This window comes from Puma concolor, chromosome A2 (genome assembly GCF_028749965.1).
Source record: "Puma concolor isolate L17-30 chromosome A2, mPumCon1.1.hap2, whole genome shotgun sequence".
Classification (NCBI taxonomy): domain Eukaryota; kingdom Metazoa; phylum Chordata; class Mammalia; order Carnivora; family Felidae; genus Puma; species Puma concolor.
Window position 1 is genome coordinate 131,401,445 of NC_141668.1, and position 26,966 is coordinate 131,428,410.

Sequence of the window (26,966 nt, forward strand, 5' to 3'; positions counted from 1 at the left end):
GTCTCACTATTGTCCCAGGAAGCAGGAGGGAGCTGGGCCCAGACAAGAAATGTCCTAGGCAGTTGCTATCATAAAGGAAGGGTAAGCAAAAAGCCCTTTCTGGCGCTGCAAAAAAGTCCCTCCTCTAGAAGGCTCTGATTGGAGTGGGCTCCAGGTCCGTGGTGTAGAAAGGGCTGAGAGAGGCAGCAGGGCCATGAGCCTGAGAAGAGTTCCTTAGGGCCTGGGGCTTTCCCACCTGGAGGGGAGGAGGGGCTGAAGTGCTCAGAGAATACTGAGCCAGAGGTCTGGGGTTGATGAGGGGCTCACAACAGGACGCCAAGGCACAGACTTCAGCAGTGAGTCTTCTACAAGAAGTGGAACCAAATACTCCTCAGCAGATAATTGCCAAGGACTCATTTACATAGCACCCCACCCCCACCCCTCCCCCTGCAGAAGGCCAGTGGATTTCCACAGATGAGCACTTCCTTCTCCACTACCCAGAAGGAGTTAAGCTTTCCCACATATCCAGATGCCGTCCTGGTTGGTGTCGTTTTATTGAGATATCGCATAGATATACAGATCTAAGCATAGAGCTCGATGAATGTTTACCCGTGTAGACAGCTATGTACCCACCACCCAAATTAGGATACAGACCATGCCAGCACCCTAGAAAAGTATCTTGTGCTCCCTCCTCATCACTGCCAAAAATAATCACTTTTTCACCTGATTACCAAAGAGTAGCTTTTGAATTTCATGTAAGTAGAATCATACAATGTGTGCTGTTTGTTGTCTGGCTTTCTTTATTCAATAGTCATCCATTGGAGATTCATCCATGCTGTTGTAGGTAGGAGTTCAATTTTTCTCCACTGCTGGCTGCTATTTCATTGTATGATTATGCCGCGGTGTGTGTGTTCACCCTACTGTGGCAGGACATGTGGTTGTTTATAGGTGCCGTCCTGAGAAAGAGTAAGAAGTATGGAATCCTCTTAAGATGAGAAAGACAGTCTGTGTAGGGAATTTGAATCCTGAAAGAGACCATTTTAAGCCAGAAGTAGGGGGGTGACTTCTCTTATCAAGTTTACATTTTTGTCCACCGTCTATAGAAATGGGGACTCCAGGGTTAAATGAGGTCAGGTAATGGAAGGTTTTTTTAATCACATTTGAAAACAATTTTTTTTAATGTTTATTTATTTTTGAGACAGAGAGAGAGAGAGAGAGAGAGAGAGAGAGAGAATGTGAACGGGGGAGGGGCAGAGAGAGGGGAAAACACAGAATCCAGAGCAGGCTCCGGGCTCTGAGATGTCAGCACAGAGCCCAGTGCAGGGCTCGAACTCATGAGCAGCGGGATCATGACCTGAGCGGAAGACGCATAACCTATTGAGCCACCCAGGCACCCCTAAATCGCATTTTTGTCCATCTGAGTTGAGGTGTAAATTTTGGCCCTGCTACTCCGACTTTCTAATAAGGAAACATGGTGCACAGGGCTGGCTTTAGGCTTTCTGAGGCAGTAGACAAGTTGCTGCCTTACTATTGAACACTAACAACTTGGAAGAGATATATTTGAGAGGTGGTACGTTAAAAACAGGATGAGTTCTAGTGGAAAGTATTCAGAAGATGTGGAAAATCTGAGTGAACACCTCCACTGGGGGAGCAGGGCCAGGGTCACGGAGGGCTCTGACAGAATTTAAGTCAGCGGCACAACAGTTGTCAAAGAAAACACCAGCCTAATTCAGAAAGGTGCGCAATTAGTCACCCTGCAGTGGTCAAGGGCTGTTCTAGCTGTTCTGACTAATTTCAACCTGTTTCTCTCAAGAAAAATGGGAGGCACTTGGAGAGGTCTCAAATGAAATAATCTCAGTGATTTAAGAAATGAAAAATGGGTCCAGGGCGAAAAAGTTAATGGAGTTAGGGTTGTTTCTGCTTTCACAGAGACTTTGCTGCCCTTAGAATGAGTATTTCAGTCCAGGAAGGAAAGTGTTGGCATCCTTTTGCAGTAAACTAGGTGTAGCTCTCCCTGAGTGCCTTTATACACACGACTGGATGGTAAGAAGAGGACACAGGTGAGAGGTGGGTGCCCTCCCCTCTGCCCTCCCCTATGCAGGAGGCGTCCACACACACTTCGGCTCTTGCTTTCTTCCACCACATGGTAAGATCGTCCTTTCCTGCCCACTTGAAGTTAAGCACAGCCATGGGGCTTCCTCTGGCCAATAACATGTTTAAAGCAGAAGTTTCATGAGCCAGCGTGATTTCTCTCCAAGGACTTGTTTCCCCTCTGCCATGGTTCCAGCGAGGGGCTACTTCAGCAGCCTGGGCTCCAGAGGGAGCAAGACCCCGAGCCCACCCTCGATGGACCTCTTTGCGGATGAGAAATAACCTGCTCGTCCTTCAAGTCACTGAGATCACCTGTTATCACAGCATAAGCTGGCCTATCCTCAATGATTAAGTTGCTTACCAGAGTCCCCAAAAATGGTCACTTGTGCTCTTATGACTGTGGCCTCTTACACCTAACTGTAAGCCAAGGGCCTCAGATCAAATGCCAGCCCATCGGTTCTTTTCCAGGACTCGGAATGCCAAGAGATGATAGAGACGATTGGCAGTCCGTAGTAGAAGCTGCAGCTAGGCAGATATGAAGGGTACTCCGCACTGCAGGGCCATGTTGGGCCAAGCACAAGGCAAATGGAGGACAGCTGCCCAGCAAGAGTGGCAAGTGGAGGGACTGAGGCGAGAGAAGGAAACCGAGAAATGCGGTACAGCCCCTAAGTAGTCCCAGTTTTGACTTTCCAGTTCATCCCTAAAGGGCTGGTAGTGCTTTGTTTCCTGTTTTTAGTTTCTGTAAGATCCCTGGAGACTCACACTAACTCCCAAACACACCCCCCTCTGCCTGCTTGAACGAGTCCAGGGTGCTTCTGTGCTTTCCAACAACCTTAATGAGAACGAAGTAGAAACAGCAGAAGGAAGTGAATGGCACTTGCCAACACCCGGCCAACGCTCACTGTGCGCCAGGCACTGCCGTAGGCACGTCAGGCGCGTTAGCTCGTCTCGTTCTCAGAGCAATATTATGAGGCACGTGCTGTCAGCATTCTCTTTTTTACAGATAAGGAGACTGAGGCGTGGAGAGGTTGAGCACCTTTCCCATGCCATATCACTACTAAGTGGTGTCCAGTTGTAGATTTCAGATCTTAAATCGCTACACTCTAATGAGCTTCTAAATAGACTTTTTCTTTATTTAATTAATTAATTTGTGTTTCTTTATTTTTGATTTTTGATTTTTTTAAAGTTTATTTATTTTGAGAGAGAGAGACAGAGACAGAGATCATGAGCAGGGGAGGGGCAGAGAGAGAGAGGGAGAGAGAGAATCCCAGGCAGATTCACACGGTCAGCAGGGAGCCCGATGCAGGGCTAGAACTCAGGGAGTGTGAGATCATGACCTGAGCTGGAACCAAGAACCTGCTGCTTAATCCACTGAGCCACCCAGGTGCCCCTTACTTATTTGTTTTTAAATAGGCTCTACACCCAACGTGGGGCTTGAACTCAAGACCCCATGATCAAGAGTTGTATGCCCTTGGGAATGAGCCATCCAGATGCCCCATTTTTTAAAAATAGACTTAAAAAAAATTTTTTTTGAACTTCTAAATGTCACTGGTGGTGTTTTGTTATGTAAGACGTTTTTGAAATTGCGCTTTAGCATGTTTAAAGTTAGAATTATTGTTATTTGTTTTTAGGTGTAACAAGGATATTTCTAAATGTAGTATTATCTTTAGAAATGCACACTACAATATTTACGGATTTGTCATGTCTGGGATTTACTTCAGGTAATGAGGGAGATGAGGGAGTGGGTGGGTGGCAGTGTAGATAATCCATGGTTGGACATAAGTTTGTCATTGTCAAAGCTGGGTGGTGGATACATGGGGGTTATTATGTTATTCTCTTAGCTTGTTTATGTGTCTGAAATGTTCCATAATACAATGTAAAAAACAAACAAACAAACAAACAAAAAACTCAACAGCAATATGAGAAGGCCTGGAAAAGACTGGAACTGGTATGAAATGTAAACGCCACTTTTTATCTTATCTATGCTATTTTCATTCTAGAGCAGGGATTCTCCAACTGTGACCAGTGGTACAAGTGTTTTTGTACAGCTTATAAGCTATAAATGGTTTTTAATAATTAAAAAAAGTGCCCACTGCATGAAATTCAAAGTTTAATGTTGGTAAATAAAGTTTTATTGTTACGTTAGCCCCACCCATTGTTTATATCTTGTCTGTGGCAGCTTTCACACTACAAAGGCAGAATTGAGTCCTGTGACAGAGACCACGAAACCTAAAATGGGCCACAAAACACAAAATATTTACTGTATGGCCCTTTATAGAAAATGTTTGCTGGCCCCTATTTTATTTTGTTTTTCAACTTTTTATTTATTTTTTGATTTTTTTTAATGTTTATTTATTTTTGAAAGACAGAAAGACAGAGTGTGAGTGGGGGAGGGGCAGAGAGAGAGACAGAGAGACACAGAATAGGAAGCAGGCTCCAGGCTCTGAGCTATCAGCACAGAGCCAGACACGGGGCTTGAACTGGTGAACCACAAGATCATGGCCTGAGCTGAAGTCGGACACTTAACAGACTGAGCCACCCAAGTGTCCCTGCTGGCCCCTATTTCAGAAGGGGATTTATTCATGCATAAGTTTGTTTTTGAAAACCAATAAAAAGAAAACTAATATTTTCTTTTTTCATTAGGAAAGTAAAACAAGACCATTGTAGACAATATGGAACATACCAGAGTATGAAAAAATGAAAGTCATCGACTGAGGGTGCGCTTGGCTGGCTCAGTCTGAAGGGCATATGCCTCTTGAGAGCAGGGTCATGAGTTTGAGCTCCACATTGGGTATAGAGATGACTTAAATAAAAAAAATAATAATAAATGAAATTATATTAAATTAAATTAAATTAAATTAAATTAAATTAAAATTAAAATTAAAGAAAAGAAAATCAGGGGCAGCCGGTTGGCTCAGTGAGTTAAGTGTCTGACTCTTGATTTTGGCTCAGGTCATGATCTCATGGTTCATGGGTTGGAGCCCCATGTTGACAGTGGAGGCCTGCTTGGGATTCTCTCTCTCCCTCTTTCTCTACCCCTCCCCTGCTTGCACCCTCTCTTCCTCTCTCAAGATAAATAAATAAACTTTAAAAATATATATTTAAAGAAAGAAGAAAATCATCCCATGGGTACCCATTTCTAAAATCTTCCCTCGTAGCTTTTATTGACCAACTACTGACAAAATGAAAATCGCTCCAGTTTCAGGAAAAAGTAAGGATTGTCTTTCTGGTGCCTCTATGGACAACGGCTGCAAGCAAACATTTGCTGGGACAGGGAGGCACCTGAAAGGCTTTGAGAGAGGCCACCTGGGATCTTGTTGGATTTAAATTTTACGTTAAGGGGCGCCTGGGTGGCTCAGTTGGTTGAGCGTCCGGCTTTGGCTCAGGTCATGATCTCACGGTCTATGAGTTCAAGCCCCTCCTCAGGCTCTGTGCTGACAGCTCAGAGCTGGAGCGTGCTTCGGATTCTGTGTCCCCTGTCTCTCTGCTCCTCCCCTGCTTGCGCTCTGTCTCTCTCTGTCTCAGAAATAAATAAACATTAAAAAATAAAAATAGGGGTGCCTGGGTGGCTCAGTCGGTTGAGCTTCTGACTTCGGCTCAGGTCGTGATCTCATGGTCTGTGAGTTCGAGCCCCGCATCGGGCTCTGTGCTGACAGCTTGGAGCCTGCAGCCTGCTTCAGATTCTGTGTCTCTCTCTCTCTCTCTGCCCCTCCACTGCTTATGCTCTGTCTTTCTCTGTCTCAAAAATAAACAAAAACATTAAAAAAAAAATTTTTTTAAATAAAAATAAAAAAATAAATTGTACGGTTAACTTTCCATAGCATCTTAAAACTCATGTATAGTAAATCCTGTTGGGGGGGCATTGCAGGGAACGTTCAACACAGAAGTGAGAACCAATATTCAAGGTGTGAATCCAGTTAACAAATTACTGTGGGGGAAAAATACCAATATTTTATTTTAGTTGTTTTTAAAAGTTTTTATTTTTAAGTAATCTTTATATCCAACATGGGGCTTGAAACCACAAATCTGAGATCAAGAGTTGCATGCGCCACTAACTGAGCCAGCCAGGCACCCCAAAAATAACCACCTTTAAAGCTGACTTAACTCATGTTCTAGCAGCACACTAGCCAAAGGGTAGAAGCCACTCAAATGTCCATCCAGATGACTGGATAACAAAATATGGCATGTATGTAAACATGCAATGGAATACCAACTCAGCTTTATTTTTTTTTTTTACTTTTTTTTTTTTAACGTTTATTTATTTTTGAGACAGAGAGAGACAGAGCATGAATGGAGGAGAGTCAGAGAGAGGGAGACACAGAATCTGAAACAGGCTCCAGGCTCTGAGCTGTCAGCACAGAGCCTGATGCGGGACTTGAACTCATGGACCGCGAGATCATGACCTGAGCTGAAGTCGGCGGTTTAACCAACTGAGCCACCCAGGCGCCCCCCAACTCAGCTTTAAAAACAAAGGAAATTCTGGCACATGCTGCGATGTGGATGAACCTTGAGGACATCATGCTAAGTGAAACACAAGCCAGGGAGCACCTGGCTGGTTCAGTTGGTTAAGTCTCCTCCGACTCTTGATTTTGTCTCAGGTCATGATCTCGCTGTTCGTGAGTTCAAGCCCCTCATTGGGCTCTGCACTGATAGTGTGGATCCTGTTTGGGATTCTCTCTCTCCCCCTCTCTCTCTTACTGCCCCCCATTCAAAATAAATAAATAAACTTAAAAAAAAATAAGCCATTCAAAAAAGGGCAAATGTGGTGTGATTCCATTTACATGAGGTCCCTCCAATTGTCAGATTCAAAGAGTGAAAGTAGAACGATGTTTCTAGGACCTGGGGGGAGGAGGCAGCAGGAGTTACTGTTTATGGGGACAGGGTTTCAGTGTGTGAAGGTGAAAAAGCGCTGCAGACGGACAGTGGTGATGGTTGCACAACAGTGTGAATGTACTTAATGCCACTGAACTGTAAGCTTAGAAATGGTTTAAGTGGTAACTTTCATGCTGTGTGTGTTTTACTACAATTTTTTTTAAGAATGACTTAAATTTCAAGTAGTTGAAAAGTGGTAATAAAAAGCAAAGAAGCTAAACTTTAGCAGCAAAGAGTTCAATTAACTGAGAACAGTCTTAAGGCTGCAGATTAATATAATGCTTAAAGGTGGTTACTAATGAGGAGACGATGTGAAGTTTCTGGGCTGGCAATGCGAGTTTGCTTTCTGTGTGAAGGTCCGGGAATAGGTCTGCCTGGGAAATCAGAAACTTGATTCTTCCAGTTCAGTGGTTTTATAATAATGCCAAGAGAATGGTCTAAAGGAAAAGTCAGAGCTGTCATTAGTGGTATTAACAGTGATCTGACTTTTCACTATTTGCATGCTGCACTTACAAATCTGATTTCAGTAAAATTTGCTTGGTTTCTAATAACCCACCAGGACTGTGGCCATCGCCCACATCATTTAAGGACTGAGTGTTGGCTCCAGCTGCTGGGCAGTTCTCAGCTCCCCCAAGCCACCAAGCGTGTGCATAGACTCCCCTGACTGTCTGGTCAGGTTAGCTAAGCAGGCACGCCGTAAAGACCAGGGTCTGGTTTTCCCTGGGAAAGCCCGGGGAAGTGGGATGGGCTTCTCTCATCCATGACATCACAAATGCCAAGTTATACCCCAGTCAGAAATGGTGATGAAGAACATCCACTGACCGTACCTGATGTGAAGCTGTGTAACCAGATGCCAATGATGGTTTGACCAAAAGTGACTCCTGGCTAGACCTGCCTCCAACTAGTGCAACCTGGGACAGTTAGACATGTTGCGTAAGGCCAGCGTCCATTCCATGTCAGCCGTTTGGTCTTTCTGATTGGTTAATGCCCAGCCTGGCCAGTAGATAAATATTTTTATAAAGTCGCTCGGCCAAATCACTGTTTGCCAGCAGCCTTCAGTATCTGAGTGATACCACTCTAGGGTTAAAATTTCTGAGAATTTGCTTTAAAAAAGTAGAGTGGAAAACAGTGTGGAGGTTCCTCAAAAAATTAAAAATAGATCTACCCTATGACCCAGCAATAGCACTGCTAGGAATTGACCCAAGGGATACAGGAGTGCGGATGCATAGGGGCACTTGTACCCCAATGTTTATAGCCACACTTTCAACAATAGCCAAATTATGGAAAGAGCCTAAATGTCCATCCACTGATGAATGGATAAAGAAGTGGTGGTTTACATACACAATGGAATACTCCTTGGCAATGAGAAAGAATGAAATATGGCCTTTTGTAGCAATGTGGATGGAACTGGAGAGTGTGATGCTAAGTGAAATAAGTCATACAGAGAAAGACAGATACCATATGTTTTCACTCTTCTGTGGATCCTGAGAAACATAGCAGAAGACTATGGGGGGAGAGGAGGGGAAAAAAAAAAGGTAAAGAGGGAGGGAGCCAAAGCATAAGAGACTCTTAAAAACTGAGAATAAACTGAGGGTTGATGGGGGGTGGGAGGGAGGGGAAAGTTAGTGATGGGCATTGAGGAGGGCACCTTTTGGGATGAGCACTGTGTATTGTATGGAAACCAATTTGACAATAAATTTCATATTAAAAAAAAAGTAGAGTGGCCATTTAACCAACTCCTTATTCCCTCACACTTGGGGCTTTTGAATGTGTTTTCATTGGATTTTGTCTAAAATATCAAAAGACTGAGATCCCTAGAAGTGGATAACCAGAGCCACAAAACATAGTAAAACGACAGTAAATCTGTTTATTGGCCATTTTACATGTTTTCTTTCTCTTTCTTTCTTTCCTTCTTTCTTTCTTTCTTTCTTTCTTTCTTTCTTTCTTTCTTTCTTTCTTTTTCATCCTTCCTTCCTTCCTTCTTCCCCCCCTCCCTCTCCTCTTCCCTCCTTTCTCTTTCTTTCTTTCTTTCTTCCTTTCTTTCTTTCTTTCTTTCTTTCTTTCTTTCTTTCTTTTGTTTTTTTTAAATTCTTTTAGTGTTTATTTTTGAGAGCTAGAGAGGCAGGGTGTGAATGGCGGAGGGGCAGAGAGGGAGAGAGAGAATCCCAGGCAGGCTCCACACTGTCAGCACAGAGCCCAATGTGGGGCTTGAGCCCACAAACTGTGAGATCATGACTTGAGCTGAAAACCAAGAGTCAGGCCCTTAACTGACTGAGCCACCCAGGGCGCCCCTTACGTATGTTATTGCTAATTGTCACATGAAGAGTTAGGTCTATTTCTTATCTTACTAATGAGGGAAGCCGAGGCTAAGAGAAGCAAAGTGACTTGCAAAAAGGTCATTCATCTAATAAGCGGCAAACCCCACATTCAAATATAGCACTACGGTATTTTGTCTCACTTTTGGGAAATCCACGTATAATGCTTCACTGACATGGTGGACCTCTGTGGTTTTGCCACTCAACACATCCATTCCAATCACCTTTTTGCTGCTAACAGTCCACTGATATTCCTCTGAGGTACTATCTTCTCCCCAGCTGTCATTCCAGGTATATGGGGGGGGGGGGGGTCATGTGACTCGAACCTGGCCAATCAGTGCATGATATTTCTCTGGCTACAGTAACTAACTCTTTCATCCATTCAACAAATATTTATTGAGAGGAGTTGGGACATTTATTGAGAGGAGTTGGGACATAAAGTAGGAATCAAGATAGGTGAGAATGCTGCTGTGGGGAAGCTTATTTTCTAGTGGGGGCAGGCAGAGAATCAACTATAGCAAATCCTCAGCCTAATTTCAATTGGTAATAAATATTTAAAAAAAAAAACAAAGAACAGGGTTATGGGGTATAAGAGTAACAAGCAATAAGGATATACAGACTCTTTTTAAAAAGGTGGTCAGAGTCAGGGAGAGGTGATGGCACTTGTGTTGGGTCCCATTTCTACCTGACTTGAACTTGGAAGGGCATGGGACCCCTCAGACTGCTGGTAGCCAGCCATCTTGCCCATCCTTGGAGTCTGAGAATGAAGTCAATGTGGGGGAAGGATGGAGAAGAGGGGAGAGAGAGAGAGAGAGAGAGAGAGAAATAGGGTCCTGAGGATCTCTTAAAGCCTCTGAATCATGCTGTAAGTGAAGTGAGACCGGGTTTCTAAACTTGTATGCCAGGGGAGCCTATAGATTTTTTTTTTTCTTTAATAAGATTCCTTCATTTTATGTTTTATGTGTCTCATACCAGAAAGAATCTCATGTTGTACCACTGAATGTTCAGACTAATCACTGCCTGGTATATGAACCCCCTTCACCCCTGGCAGATGTGAGTAAGTTTTGGATAGATAAGCAGATGGCTAAAGAGGTAGGTAGCTCACAGGCTGATTGATCTAGAAAAGATACAAGTTACTGATTGCCCATGCGTGGAGAAACAGATCAGAAAGATACACCCTCAACTCTTCACATAGTTAACACTCTAGATGAGCGGTGGGGGGTTTCACTTTTTAATTATTAACTTCTAGAATGTTTGCATTGAAAAGCAAGAATGAATCACTTCTAATATAAAAAAAAAAAAAAAAAAAAAAACAAAACAAAACCTGCAGATCTAGAAGGGTGTGGACTGAGAAGCCTGTGGAATAGTAGTGAATTGGGCCCCCAACACCATGCCCATAGCATGTAAAATGAGGTGTTGTCGGGCTGTTACTCCACATAGCTACCAAGAGAGGCTATTCTTGGGGGCTACTTTGGAAAGAAGGGGCCACCGTGCTCTCTTTCCTACAGAGCCTCCCAATGTTTTTCTTGTCCGTAGGGGCGGCTAAAAGATGAAAATGTCTGTATGGCTCATAAAATAAAGAAATAAGGCCATATGAAGCCAAAAGATTTTCCTGGGCACTCTTTTGGCCCCAGACCCTGCCCAGTTCTCCTAAGAGCTGAAGGGATCCATTTTTTTACATGGGAACCCATTCACTGAGCAAGAGCAGGCCGTGATTACAGGACAGGGGCTCTTTCTACTGGAAATGCATGATTCCTCAGGGCATCTGACTGGCTCAGTCAGCAGGGCCTATGACTCTTGATCTCAGGGTTGTGAGTTTGACCCCCATGTTGGGCATAGAGTTAACTTAAAAAGAAATGCATGAGTCTTAAGTGCTTCTCTTTCATACCTAAGGAATTATATCTATTTCAAAGTTCAGAATCTTGACAGGCATTATTATAGCTGCTTTTTTAATTTTAAAATATTTATAGAACTGGGGCGCCTGGGTGGCTCAGTCAGTTAAGCGTCCGACATCGGCTTAGGTCATGATCTCGCAGTTTGTCAGTTCGAGCCCTGTGTAGGGCTGTGTGCAGACAGCTCAGAGCCTGGAGCCTGCTTCAGATTCTGTGTCTCCTTCTTTCTCTGCCCCTCCCCTGCTCACATTCTGTCTTTCTGTCTCTCTCAAAAATAAATAAATATAACAAAATTTTTTTTAATATCCATAGAACTTATGGGGCACCTGACTGGCTCAGTCAGTGGAGTGTGTGACTCAGGGTTCTGAGTTTGAGCCCCACATTGGATGTAGAGGTTACTTTAAAATAAAATCTTTGGGGCGCCTGGGTGGCGCAGTCGGTTAAGCGTCCGACTTCAGCCAGGTCACGATCTCACCGTCTGTGAGTTCGAGCCCCGCGTCGGGCTCTGGGCTGATGGCTCAGAGCCTGGAGCCTGTTTCTGATTCTGTGTCTCCCTCTCTTTCTGCCCCTCCCCCGTTCATGCTCTGTCTCTCTCTGTCCCAAAAATAAATAAACGTTGAAAAAAAAAAATTTAAAATAAAATCTTTAAAAAATAAAATAAAATACTCAAAGAACTCATAATTATAATCTTATTGTGCTTTAATTTTGCTTGCTCTCTCTTTAGTAAATTTCTTTTTAGAGAACAACTTTGGCAATCATTTTGGCATCTCCTTTCTCTTGGACACTTCCATTAGATCATGGATTGTTCCTGAATCATAATCCTAGGTGAATGCTGTTTCTTAGAAGAGTCCAAAGCCCCACATGGATTCCAGCTTTGCTGTTTAAAGCAAGGAACAAAATTTTACCGCAATCTTGTCAGAAAACTCTTGAAGATTCTATGATAGAATCAGTCCTCATCATTGCTTTTCAACTTAGGGAAAAAATAATTACTTCCACATAGCAGATTCCATTTGGACCCAAATAAATTGTGTGCTAAAGCCATCTAAAGCTGTAGCTACTGAAACATTCCCCTTGCAATTTGACTTTTTTATTTAATCACTTTGCTCAGAGAAAATGAAAAGGCAAACTCCAAACCAGGGAAGGTTGAATAATCACAAATTCCAACCTTAAGGAATCTGAATTAATGAGATTTCATGGGATTTTTCTTGCCAAGAAAGAACTACCACCTTCCTCCCTTGGGTCTATGATGCTTATAACTTTACTTACAGGCTTACAATATCATTCCCTAGAGAAGGAATTATGGTCAGACTTTAATTTGGATCAACAGATAAAATTAGAAAGTCTCTTGAGGGAAATGTCATTCATTATTTACAAATGTACATAATTAAAGGAAGAAGTTATATACAGAAGAAAGACTGAAGTGTCTGTAGAGCAAAGGCTTAAATATAAGTAGAATTCCCTGGAATCTTACCAGGTGCATGCCTGAAATACATTAATTTAAAGTCTACGGGTTGGGGGCACCTGGCTGGCTCAGTTGGTAGAGCATGCAATTCTTGATCTCGGGTTGTGAGTTTGAATCCCACATGGAGTCTGGAGCCTACTTAAAATAAATAAGTAAATAAGTAAACAAACAAATAAATAAAATAAAGTCTACAGCTTGGGAAAAAATAACTTGAGATACATACATCAAACTATTTTTTGTGTGCTTCTCTGTGGATTGAGGAGAGAGATGGTTATGGAGGAAAAGTTTAACTTGATAGAAGAGATGGCTTATGTTTGGTTATTTAAATAATAAATATAGCAAATATTGGTTAGACTCTGGCCACCCAGCAACTAGAACACCTTTTGTCTATTTGTAGAATTTCTCATCTTATGGGTCTGAAAATGTCTAAGCCAGAAACTCATTTTTCTGAACCTCCCTTGTAACTAGATGTAGTAATAGAATTTTCAGGAGAAATAGAACAAATAGGTTCTGGGTTTTTGTTTGTTTGTTTGCTTTGTTTTGTTTTGAGAGAGAAAGAAAGAGAGAGAGAAGAAGGAAGGAAGAGAAGGAAGAAGTTTCAGGAATTGGCTTACCTGATTATGGATACCCAGGAAGAGCCAATATTGCAATGCAAATCCAAAGGCCATCTGTTGGCAGAGTTCTTTCTTGCTTGGGGGATGTCAGACTTTTGTTGTATTCAGGCCTTCAACAGATTAGATGAGGCCCACCTCCACATTATGGGAGACAATCTGATTTCATCAGATGCCGCTCATTTAAATGTTTATCTCATCTGAGCACTGGCTATTATATGTAAGTGATGAATTACTAAATTCTACCCTGAAACCAACACTACACTATATGTTAACTAACCTGAATTTAAATAAATTCTTAGGGGAAAAAAAATACAATACAATACAATATCCCCATACTTAGTTAAAAAAAAAAAAAACAAATAAATGTTTATCTCATCTGAAAATACCCTCATGGAAAAATCCAAAATAATGGTTGGCCAAATATTTGGGCACTGTGGCCCAACCAAGCTGACACATAAAATTAAACATCACGATGAGGTGTAGACATTTGACTTAATCCTTCCACAGGCTTTGGTTTGCAAGTAGGCGCATGTCAAATCCATTCTTCATGTGGGGTTGGTCGAGGTATCCAGCTTACAGAGGCAAGATGGCAGCAATTCTGGTGGCAGCACTTGTTGCTAGAGTGGATAGCAGAAGGGTCTCCACAGAAAGTGTCATGGCTTTGTTAAATCAAGTTTCATTCTTTAGTCCTCCCAGAAATTCAGTGAACTGCTTAGTTCCTTGAATACAACCCTCTTTTGTTTAAACGAGGTGGATTGTGTTGTTTGCAACTAAGAACCCTGAAATTCAGTAAGCATGTTGTATTAATTACTAATGCATAACAAATTACCCTGGAACTTAATGGCTTAAAACAATAATAAACATTTATTATATCCCACATTATCTGTAGATCCAGAATTTGTTTTTTTTTTTATTTTTTTTATTAATTTTTTTAACGTTTTATTTATTTTTTTTTTTTGAGACAGGGAGAGACAGAGCATGAACAGGGGAGGGTCAGAGAGAGAGAGACACACAGAATCTGAAACAGGCTCCAGGCTCTGAGCTGTCAGCACAGAGCCCGACACGGGGCTCAAACTCACGGACTGCGAGATCATGACCTGAGCCGAAGTCGGCTGCTTAACCGACTGAGCCACCCAGGAGCCCCTGTAGATCCAGAATTTGTAAGTAGCTTCACTGGGTGATTCTGGCCCAGGGTCTCTCTTGAGGTTGTAGTCAATTTGTTGGCCAGTGCCATAATCATCTGAAGACTCGACAGGGGCTGGAGGATCCACTTTCAAGATGGCTTATTCACATAGTTGGCCAGTTGGTGCTTGCTGTTGGAAAGAGGCTCTGTTCTTCTTGTGTGGGCCTCTCCATATAGCTGCTTGAGTGTTCTCAGCATATAGGCTGTCTTTCCCCAGAAAGAGTGATCCAAGAGGGAAAGGTGGATGCAACAATGCTTTTTATGACCTTGGCTGTGTGAAATCACATGCTCTCAATCCACTGCATTCTGTCTGTTACAAGAAAGTCGTTAGGGCCAGCTCTTACTCAGAGGGAGGAACATTAGTTTCTACGTTTTGAAGGAGGGGGGTGCAAAAGAATTTGTAGTTGTATTTTTAAATTTTCTATGTTGTCTGTTTCAAGATGGCCCCCCAACGATCCTCACCTCCTGATAGTCACACCCTTGTGAATGTCTGTCCTATACTCTATTACAGTTGTTCTCTTTGACCAATGGTCTCTGGAGAAGTGGGGGTGTGCCCCTACCAAAATTAGGCTATAAAAATCTGTGTCTCTTTCACTCTCTTGCTGTTTCCCTGCCTCCCTTGCTCTGGAGGAAGCGAGCAACCATGCTGTGAGCAGCCTTATGGAGAGGTCCATGAACTAGAGCCTCTGGCTAACAGCCAGTGAGGAGCTGAGGCCGGCCACCAATCGTATGAGCAAGCTGGAAACAGAGCCTTCAGAAGAGTGCAGCTCCACATGACAGTTTGCACCCTTATGAGTCCTCTTGAGACCTTGAACCAGAACCATTCAGCTAACTGGCGCCTGGATTCCTGACCTGTAGAGACTTCGTGTGATACTGTTTGTTGCTTTAAGTTGCTGACATTTTGGGGTAATTTTTTAATGCAGCAATAGATAACCAATATATTACCATACGTGTAGCACTATTTTTTCCCAGAAGAAATAAAGGTTTGCATGTGTGTATGTGTAGTGAAAGTGTGTGTGTATAAGTGTGTGCATGTGTGTGTGTGTGTGCCTTGAAAAGAGAGTGTGTGAGTAAAATATAGTTCTACTTAACTCAGCAAAGGCAGGCATGATGCTCTTTCAGTTCTCAGAGAATATTCTGATATGTCACTAGCCCCCTAGAAATTCTCACCTAAATCTTAGGTTGAAATTATTCTTTTTTAAGGCTGGAGGCTGCTACTGACCAAGCTGTAACTTGCTGCCACCAAGATTGTGTCAAGCAAGGCCTGGGACCCCCTCCCTCAAAATGGGACCATATTGGGCTCCTATATATATTAATGGGTCCTGTGCTTCCAAAGTGGCAACAATTGGGGCACCTGGGTGGCTCAGTGAGTTAAGCTTTGGACTCTTGATTTTGGCTCAGGTCATGATCTCATGGTTCGTGAGTTCAAGCCCCACATCAGGCTCTGTGCTGACAGTGTGGAGCCTGCTTGGGATTTTCTCTCTCCCTCTCTTTCTGCCCCTCCCCTGCTCTCTTAAGCAAACAAACAAAAAATTTTTTTTTAAGTAGCAATGATTGTTTTTTAATTTCTTGTTAGCCTTATTGCTTTAGAAAGTCTGTAGTCACAGACTATAACAAGTACCTTGTGGGTTATTCAGTCGTATTTTTAGATGTAATAACAAAAACAAATGTACATTTATTTTCAGTTATTCAAGATAATACAGCACCCATTTGTTCAGTAAACATTAAAAGAGAACTACTGGGTTCCAACCCTGGCCCAGGCCCTGGAACGGGCTTCAAATGTCCTCAGCACTGCCAGAAGAGAGCAAATGCCATTGTTGCAGTAGTAACATGATTAGGGGACACTAAAGCCCTCCTTTTCCGTGGGGCGAACAAGCCAGCAATCTGTCTCCAAGGAGCCCCACAGGGTGACTTGTGGATTCATCCAGGTCCAGGTTCTGGTCATAGAGCTTTGTAGGCAGCACACCAAGAGCAATGTATGCCCCAAGGGAGAATCTATTAACCACACTCATGAGACTCTTACATAAACCAGAAGGTCGGTTTATTAATTTACAATGAAAATCCTAACTATCACAGGGACCGGGATGCTCAGGCTGGCATGTCAAACCCTAACCTTCCTCCCCCTCCTCCTGGCCTCTCCTCTTCCCTTACTTCATTTCCTGCTGTGACCAACACTTAGTGAGCATGTCCCACGAACCAGGCACAGGGCTGAGAGCTGGAGAAAGTGGCATATGGAACCAAAAGAGTTCTTGCCCTCAGTCGGAGAAGTAGAAGGAAACTCTAATCAAAACATTTGCGCGAATAAATGCCAGGTCTCTGAGGTTCGTGGAGCCCTTTGAGATGATAGCGACCATGAAGGCTCCTGTCCTCGGGACCGTGGGCACTCCCAAACATAAACAACACCATGCACACAACCTCAGGAGGTTCTCAGTCACTCTGAAACCCATGTGGGGAATTAGGGTGCAGCATACCCCCCTCTGTTGGCAGAGCTACATGGGAAGCGGCCAAGTCACAGCCCGAAGTTTGCTTCGAGATAATGGAGTTGAAACGAGGGTGTTATTTGGGTGAATTGAGTGTTCGAGAGCATTAGGCTAAGATCACCCACAACGTGTCATAAGCGGCTTTGCCACTTGAGATACTCCATCCGTTGGGGGTCTCCCCTAACCTGGAGTGATGCCTGAATGGAGTCCTGCCAGCATTAACCTCGCTCCTCTAAGTGAACAAAGCTGACCAAACCCCACTTGGCCGACGCATCTGTCTTCAGATAGGCCAATACCCTGATCCACGGAGAGCCAACATCCCTAGCCTTGGAGTGATACGGTGGCCTTCAGAGGACTCCACATCCACCTATCTTGTCCCTGATCCTTCACGAATAGGTTTCAAGGTTAACCTTGGTGGAGAGCTGTACCTTTCTTACTTGCAAGTTCTTTTAAGCTGTAGTGTTCTGGGCCCCAGCAGCTCCCAGCTGGCTTTTCCAAGAGCATCTGGAACATAAGGAAAGGCAGACACCTGGCTCATCAAAAACCTTTCCAGCCTACCTTTCTCCTCCCCACAAGATAAAGCAGGAGTGGGCCAGCTTTTTCTGTAAAGAACCTCCTAGTAAATATTTTAGGTCTCTCTCCTAACTCCTCAACTCTTTTGTGGTGCAGAAAGCAGCTGTAGCTGATACATCTATGAATGAACATTAGCCGTGTTTCAATAAAGCCTTAGGTACAAAAAGCAGGGGGCTGGCCAGATCCAGCCTGTGGTCTGTAGTTGGCTGACCCCTGGTCTAGGAGATAGATGATCATCTTCCCTACGGCTTCTCCCCAGCTCCCTCTGCTCTCCTTCACTGGTCTTCCTGAAGGATTTATTTCCACCATATTTCAGAGGATTTGACAGACAGAGAAAATGGTTCTGTGGAAACAGCAAATGGAAGATTGCTTTCAGCTAGGAAAGGTTTCCCAGCCTCGGTGCTCCGTCCTTCCTACTTTGGGTGCAGAAGTGGTGGGAGAGAGCCGTCAGACGAACAAGGGAAAACATTCAGGACGTCAAAAACGTTTAATGCGGAGAACAGAAGGTTCCAGCAAGGCACAAGGCGTCGTGAGGAGTACTTCCTCTTCAGTCAGATAATGACAATAATAGTAACAGCAAGGTAACACGGATAACATTCGCTGAAGGCTTACCACGTGCCAAATGTTCCGCCAGGTGTTTTTCTAACTATCGTGTGTGGTGCTGGGTTTGCTTTCCAGCCCTGCCACCTTCTAGCTGTGTGACCCCGCTTCACCCTTCCAAGCCTCAGTTTCTCCATCCGTTAAACAGGGGCTGTGGCGTAACCCATGAAAAGCACTCAGCACAGTGTCTGCCCCCCCCCACCAAGTGCTTGGTAAGAGTTAGACCTTTGTTATTCGAATCTGTAGAGGGGCCAGGCTTGTTCTCCGTACCCCCAGAGCTTAGCAATGAAGCCAGTTGATGGAACCCTGGGAAAGAGAGATTCCAACCCCAGGGGAAGCTTGCTGACCCAGCACTTCCGAGATACAGGGTTCTTATGGGAAGGTTGTAGATTCCTGAAGGATGTGTTGTGTAGTAAAATAAATTTGAGAGATTTTCAGTTAAGCAAAATTAAACAAGTTTCTCAACGGCTGTATTTTTTTAGAGCCCTGAATATACTGCTGTGGTATAGATCACTAAGCAGGTATTATCACAAACAGCTCTTTCCAGATGTATTTACCAGTCGTTTCTTGACTCTAGGGAGCCCGTGGGGATTGGTTTGTCGCAGAAAATCCTTTAGGAAGGTATAGTTGGAGATGTGTGAAAACTGATTGGCTAAGCGAGGTAGTGAGCTCCTCATTAAGGGAAGTGTGCAAGCAAAAGCTGGTGCTGAAAGGGCAGGCGTGTGGACAGGGTCATCGTGTGGTAGATGACAAGGGGGCTGAGTCAAGTGAAAGGCTCCTATGATTCCTGGCTCCTTGTCTTGTGCCTTCAGGCTCAGGGGGCTGTGCTCATTTTCTGTTCCAGATCTGGAATTTTGGATTTGACTTTGATATCAAGGAAGGAGCTCTTTGGGGTGAAGCAAGGTACTGGACTGTTCTGGTAGCCCCAAGTAATGAGGCCCTGAGGAGCCAGGCTGACCTTCCCCCTGCTTTAGGGTCCCCTCAAGTCTGCTGAGGATCAAGGTATGGGTCACCAAGGGCAGTGAAATCACATTGTCTGCCATAACATAAGAGCTCAGGAAATGTTCCTCTTTGAGATCCATCCTCAGTATCCTGAGGTGTCACTGGTCAAGGGCAGACAGTGTGACTAGGGAATTATTAACTGATTGTTACTGAAAAGTGAAGTCTGGTCCACCTTCTGGTCTCCATCACACCCGTGCATACGTGCACACACACACACACACACACACACACACACGCACATGCTTATACCCCAATTCTAAGGCTACTTGAAGTCTCCCAATCCTGGCTGAGACATGCTAAAATGTCCCCTGCCCACTCAGAGATGCAGGAGCAACCTGGTTAATAAAACCTTTCAAATCCCCTGTTTTCCACTAAATCTGGACCAACGACAGGACATTCTAGGCTAACAGTAGGACTATTCTCTTTCCACTGGACCCGTTCCTCTTCTACCACTCTTTCCTCCTTGCTGGAATTTTCCCGCTTGTCACCAGAAGGGACCAATTCTAAAGCTGACATGGTGGATAAAGGCAAGAGGCCTTGACTAGCACTGGGAACACTGAGAACAAGCAGGGGCGATTTTCGGGACTGGAGACAGGTGGGTTCAATAGATGTCGGTTAATAACAGAAGGCGTTTGGATGCTTTTACAAGGAGCAGCTGGGATGTGCCCTCCGCTTCTGACATCTCCTGTGACGGTAAAAAGTTCTGTATCTCCTGCACAATTAGCAGATTTTCTGCCCATTACATGTAAGTGCCCCCTCCCCCATGTGAATCATCAGTCAGGTTGGGGAATGTCTTTGTTGAAAACCCACCTTTCTGGGTGCCTAGGTGGCTCAGTTGGTTGAGCATCCGACTTCAGCTCAGGTGATGATCTCATGGTGCATGAGTTCGAGCCCCACCTCAGTCTTCGTGCTGACAGAACGGAGCCCACTTCAGATTCTCTGTCCCCCCTCTCTCTTCCCCTCCCCCTCCCCGGCTCACGTTCTCTCTCTCTCAAAAATAAATAAACATTAAAAAAAAATCACCATTCATTATCATGCTTCTCAACTTCCCGGACAACGGAGTAGTTTATGAGAACCCAAGACCATGATGGCTGTTGGAAACCCCCTCCCCGTTTCCCTCTCTGTCCTGTCGTCTCTCCTCAAAAGCAGGGCGTGAATTGAGGTTGTTGGTGCTACCTGCCCAGTGACTGCCCGGCCCCCTGTCTCTGAGTGCCCCCTCCCATGCCTTGTTGAGCACATCACTGGTTAAATTGGGGCACTTTTCCAGTAACAGGAGGTGACCTACAAATGAATAAAAGTTACCTCTTGATCTAGTTTAGTAGATAATGACGACAGAGAATTTTCATATATAGTAAAGAAAGAAGACAGTTTTGTGATTACGGAGATGAACCGAGGCACAGGGGAAGGAGACTGCGCCCGGGAGGCACAAAAGATCTGAGGTTGCATCTAGCAGCAACAGTTACTTGCTGTGTGTTTTGGACAACGTGCTTGACTTCTCTGGGTCTTATAAGTGGGGCAAATTATACCATGCAGACATCTTTTCTCCCTTTTTCTTCGTTTCTTTTGTCTTTCCAAAGAAAATTACGGGAATAGCAGATCCTATTTCCTGTTGTTTTGGTGGAGGTGCCAATCATAGAAATATCCATCACCTGCCACCTCCCCCTTCCTTCAGTGGACAGTAAAATAGGGACATCTGAACGAGGCAGGGCTCCTTCTTAGGATTTTGTGTATAAATGCCTCTTGGAAGAGAGACCCTCTCCCTTCCCTCTGCCGAAGTGAAATGATGAAAGTCTGGATTTCTGGGTAGAGGCTCCCTGTCCTTCTAAGATTCCATCCTTCCCCTCCCTCCTCTCTCCTGGGGTAGGGAGGCGGGAGGGGGGCGGGAATCAAGCCAAAGCTCAGAAGCAGATCTGTAAGGAGGGAAGCACAACAGCAGGTGTTTAAGTTTATTTTGAATCCTCTTTTGTGACTGTTATTACTTTTTGATTTTGATTTTGATTTTGGCTTGGGTACTGCGTTAGAACAAAAGGGTCTTTAAAGGTTGCTGGGTCAACTTTTGTTGTTTTCCCGATGAATAAAATGGGGTCAAGGGAGGCAGTACCTCCCCTCAAGCTTCCGGCTTCTAAGGCAGGACTGACAGTGCAGGCTTTGGACTTGAAGGCTGGAGCTCCTGGCTTCGTGGCCACAGTGGTACCTCAGCTATCTGTTAGGTTAGTCAAGTGACTCACAGGCTGCGTATGAGCATGATTCGCAAGTCACTAGATGGTGTCTCCCTCACCTCACTGTCCCCAAATCCTTATCTTGCTCTCTACCCCTCATCAATCCAACGGTGTCTGGAATACCACTGTGGTACTGATTCCTTTGAGCTCTTTTCTTGGTGCTTCTTACGGAAGTGGTAATACAGAAAACTAAACTACTGGATGAATTCCTTTTAAGACCCTCTTTCATCAGGAATAAAAAGAAAGAAAGAAAAGGGCTTCCGGTACCTTGGGAGAATGGATTAGAGAAGGGAATAATGTACGGGAAAGAGTCCAAAAGAAGGAAAATGGTATACAAAGGGGAATTCGGTGCTCCTGAAGACAGACTGCTTCACTTTTAGAATCTTCCTCTTCTCTCCATCACCATATCTCCCTTCTTTGTGGTCCTACATAGAGTCAAAACTGCCGAGCTTGCAGCAGTTCCCTCCTCTTTTCCAAAGCTGCAGAATCTACCTCCTGCTTCAAAGGCTGAAAATGCAACTCACTTTCCCAGTTTGCTCGCAGCTGGAGCATGTGATCTATGCCTGACCAGTTAGACATCAAGGAGACTCAGGTGGCGTTGCTTCTGGGAGGGTCTTTTCTCCTTGATAAAGGAGAGGTGCACAGGGGAAAATCTCTTTTATTTCTGCTTTTGAATGTGGTAACACAGAGACATGATAGTTGGAGCTGTTGCAGCCATCTTGCCATCATGAGGAGATATGTCTAAGACAAAGGCCACCACGTTGAAGTTTATGATATGGAAGGCTGCAAAGACGCAGGGTCCTAGATGACACTGTTTCTGTACAGAAATAACCCTAGTACAGCCCAACCACTGGATTTCTTGTTATATAAGATAGTGAATATTCTTTATCATATAAGCCACATTTAATTGGGTGCTTCCTTTCTTGCCACCCCAAATCATTCTATTACCATGTCTCAGACTTGTTTCTAAGAAGTATCCTTAATGGAATATAGTTTTGTCTCTAAAATAGAGAGTTTTTTAATGTTAGTTTGCTTTTTTTTTTTTCATTGCTGGAGGTTCTATTTGGTTCTTTTCAAATCTAGTGGGTGACTTGATACTTTCCTGTCCCATGCAGCTATCTTTGACCTTGTCTTTTATTTCTGTAAATATATTATGCATGCCTACTGTATAAGATGTTCCTGATAACTCTACTCTATAAACTCATTGCAGGATTATTTCTGCTGGCTGCTATTTCTGCTTGTTCTTCATAGAGCCTTATTTCTATTTATCCCTGGTTATCTTTGATTATATGCTGTTCATTGTACCTGAAGAATAATTGTAGGAGTAATTTGAAGTCTTGGGTAAAGGTACCTTCCTCCAGTGAGGATGTGTGTCTGAATTTGTCAGGTGTTTGGGGATCGCCTTAAGCCAGGTTCGAGGCTTGAGGTTTCCCAGAACACCAGACACTGGCTCCTGGCTGCAGATCCACAAAGCATTGGTTACTTCTGGTTCACCTCTTCCCTGAGTGTACAGGGCCATGGTGGGGTGGGGGGTGGGGGGAGAGGGGGGACAGGTCTCTGTTATTATAGAGGGGATCTCTAATTAGCCTGCCCTTTTGATTTCTGCCTCCTTTTTCCCACAAGACCATCAAAACAAAAATTCACAAGAGCTAATGCTCTTGGTTCACAAGTGACTTCTGTGCTCCCCTTATCTGTTTAGGGTCCTGTTTTCCCTTCAGTTTTGGCCTGCTGGTTTCTTACTGTGTATCATTAACTCTTAAGTGCTTGTAAGATACTCAATTTATTCAGCAAGTTTTCTTGTTTTCCAGAGGAGGGCTGGTCCAAACTAACCCACCGTGAACAGAATTGCAAGTTTTTCTTTGTCCTTTTGCCAAGTTCTCCGTCGATGACGAAACTGTGTCTTCAGGGTCCTCATCAGTTGGTTTTTCCTGTCCATGGGCCTGGTATTTCCTTGCCTGTCCCTTCTGACTGCTTTGTCCTACTCTTGATTTTGCTTCCCTCCTGACTTTTTTAAAATTTTTTATTTTTTAAAATTTACATCCAAATTAGTTAGTATAAGTGAAATTCCCTCCTGATTTCTAGCCTTCAACCTGATTTCTGCTTGCCCTGACCCCTGGCACTTATTCATTCCGACTTCTACTGGGGATTTCTGTGCTCACTTGGGTATAATAGGGTCCAAGCTACTCACCCAGCTCTTGATGCCTCAGCTGAGTCTGGATCCAGGACCTTATATTTGCCAACATTGGCCCCTCAAGTGCCTCCCTTCTTTTTTATTTTTTTTTTAAGTTTACTTATTTATTTTGAGAGGGAAAGGGAGAGAATGTGCATGAGCGGGAGAGGAGCAGAGAGGGAGGGAGGGAGGGAGGGGGAGAGAGAGAGAGAGAGACAGAGAGAGAGAGAGAGAGAGAGAGAGAGTATCCCAAGCAGGCTTCTCACTGACAGCACAGAGCGAAGCCGGACATGGGGCTGGAACCGTGAGATCATGACCTGAGTCGAAATCAAGAGTCAGCCACCCAACCGACTGAGCCACCCAGGGGCCCCATGCCTCCCTTCTTTATATATCCTGGCTACCCATCTGGCCTTGACTCTTCTGATTAATTCTCCTTTCCTTTCTAGAGTCACCTGCTGCTTTGGCATCACCTACCTGGTTCATGGCACCACCTTAGGCTTCCCTTGATTGAATATTTTAAGTAGATGGACTTAAGGCTGAGTCTATTTAATTGCCTTGGTCAGATACAGAATCACACTGTGGGGGACCTCACGGTTGTTTTATACTAATGAGTAACTCTTAGATTTTAATCTTCCTTTAAAATGTAGAGAGCCAAAGTTTATGATAAAAAAGAAATTGAAAATGGCAACAACAACAAAAAAATCAGACCTGTTCTTAAGACTTTTCTTTGGGTTTTGAGAGTCTATTTGGCCACCCACAAGAAACAAACAGTTAAGGATAATGATAGAGGGCACAGTCTTATAAATCTAGTGGGCCCAGGTTTAATACCATTTCCACCCCTTATTAGCTATGTGGATTTGTACAATTCATCGTACTCTTCTTAATGTGTATTTCCTCACCCATAAAATGGTGCTAATATTTCCTTCTTCATGAAGTTGTTATGGGCAAAAAGAGATAAAAAGTCATGTTTAGCACAGTTCCTGCCATCCATAATCACTCAATTAAAGGCATTATCATTATCACTGTTATTATTAACGGTAGTAGGGTCTCCCTTCCTTCCCAATACTTCACAAACTGGGTTGTCATGTGCCTGCTCATCCTTTATTCTGGCCTGTAATCTCCACCACCTGAAGCTTGACTTCATTAAGCAACAGTGTGATGGTAATTATTCCCCAATGGCCCTGGCTAAAACTCACATGTTCCTCTGGCTCTTACATGGTCACGTTTGTGTAATAAGGTGACTAGTTGAAACAAGTCCTGGTTCATGAGGTTCAGGGCTTGCGATATGAGGCAAGTTACATTCATAGTTGAAAGACGTCTTGGTTTTTTATGTCCGAGAGTTGTTTTTCAAAAGATAGGAGGCCCAACAGAAGACAAAGATAATTAGGCTCCTGCTAGGATATACATGGCCTTCTGTGTCTTTGGTAGAGACACTGAAGGATTTTAAGACTAAATGGGTCAAATCCAGCCTCTTCATTTGCCATATGAGGAAACCAAGACTCAGAGACATGGAATGACCTGCCCAGGGCCACACAGTCTATTGGTGGCAAAGCCAGAACAAGAATCCAGATCCTGGTTCTATAATTAACCAGCCATATGGGGACTCACTTCTGATGAATAGAACGTGAAAAAGTGACACTGTGTGATTCCTGAGGTTGGGTCATAAAAAGAACATAATTTTTCCTGGTTCTCTCTGTTTCTGTCTATGTCCAGCCACCATGTTTCAAGGACACTGAAGGGGAGGTCTGCTGGGCAAGAACTGGGGCCTGTCACCAACAACCAGTACCAACTTGCCAGCCATATGATTGAGCCACCTTGGAAGTTGACTTCTGGTCCCAGTCAAGCCTTCAGATGACATTAGCCCGGGCGGAAATCTTAACTGCAACCTTGGGAGATGGATGGCAGGTCAGAACCACATAGTCAAGCTTCTCTCCAACTCCTGTCTCACAGAAACTGTGGGAGATGCTGCATGTTTATTGTTACCCTAAGCTATTACATTTTGGGGTAATCGTTAAGCTGTACTAGGTACCTAATATGCTATAGTAATTAATACTAATATTTAATTTAACACTAATATTTACCCAGGACTTTTCGAGTTGGAAGTGATGAAAATCCAGTTCACTGGTGAGAAAGGGAGAGAGAGAGAGAGAGAGAGAGAGAGAGAGAGAGGGAGGGAGGGAGAGAGAGAGAGAGAGAGAGAGAGAGAGAGAATTATTGGTCCTTTACTTGGGAAAACCAGAGACTAGCTTTAGAGATGCCATGTTGTCAAATGATGTCATCAGGATTCTTTTTCTCATCGTCTCTCTGTTGGTTTCTCTTTTGTGACTTCACTCTGATGGGATCATTCTCTCCCTCCACAAAGACACTTTCTCAGGACACCTGAGTTGGTTAAGTGTCCAACCTTGGCTCAGGTCATGATCTCATAGTTCATGAGTGCAAGCCCTGTATTGAGCTCTTTGCTGTCAGCACAGAGCCCACTTTGGATCCTCTGTCTGCCCGTCTCTCTCTCTCTCTCTCTCTCTCTCTCTTTCTCTGTCCCTCCCCTGCTTGTGTATGTGTGCATGCTCTCTCTCTCTCAAAAAAAAAAAAAAAAAAAAAAAAGACACTTCTCTATACAGTATGGGTTAGCCCAGCCAGAGGCAACCCAGGGTTTCTTCATTCCAGCTTAATGACCATAAGAGAAGCACAGGACTTCTCTCCCCCAACAGTCACATATATTCCTAGGAAATACTATAATTGGCCAAGTTTGGTCCCCATGCCTGTGTCTTAGCCACTCACTGTGGCTAGAGAAATGGGGAAATATGACTGGTCACCAATACCTTGACCACAACTAACTTGTTTTTCAAAGTGTAGTCCATGGACCGGCAGGAAAGCATCATCTTGGGCCTTGTTTGAAACCCCAAATCTTGGCCCTTCTCTAGACTCTGACTCAGAATCTGTATTCTCTCTTCACAAGATCTCCAGGTAATTTGTATACACATTAAAATTTGAGAAGCACTATTCTAGTATAATTTATTTCCCAGCAATAAGTAATCTTTCTTCTCATCTGCTAGGTGAATTTACACTCCCCTGCCCCCTGTTTGGTAGGATACTTTTATCTTTTAACCACCTTATGTATTTTGTGTGCACATCTTCTCTTTCCCCACCACTCTTGGGTCCTGAAGGAGAGAATCCAATGTCTGATGGACAGTGTCCTCTTCCATAAGATGGAGATAATGTTATTCACCTTAGAAGGGAGCTCATGAGGACTGGAACAAACAACACACGTGGGTGCACAGCACAGTGCCTATTATATCATAGATGCACCATCATGACAGCTAGTGCTCTCCCCCTAAACTGGCTGCCATTTTGTGCTTACCTAGCACCGTGCTAGGTCCTTTGTTATTTCTTCCCATGTAGTCCTCACAGTAAAGCTCACAGCTGTAGCAGTGAAACAGGTGTTTTGAAAATTCAGGTATTTAGACAAGTTCTAAATTCTTCCTTTCAAAATCAGGAAATGAAGCAGGGTTACATA

At 43.9% G+C, this 26,966-nt stretch overlaps 1 long non-coding RNA gene across 1 annotated transcript in view; it reads left to right on the top strand.

Annotated features, from left to right (window-relative positions):
* Nucleotides 1-25,589, top strand: part of LOC147583511 (uncharacterized) — a 152,447-nt gene extending 126,858 nt beyond the window's left edge. The window contains exon 3 of the long non-coding RNA XR_015248285.1: nucleotides 25,166-25,589. This is a non-coding gene — a long non-coding RNA (uncharacterized LOC147583511). The remainder of the gene's footprint in view (nucleotides 1-25,165) is intronic.
* Nucleotides 25,590-26,966: the final 1,377 nt, after the last annotated feature.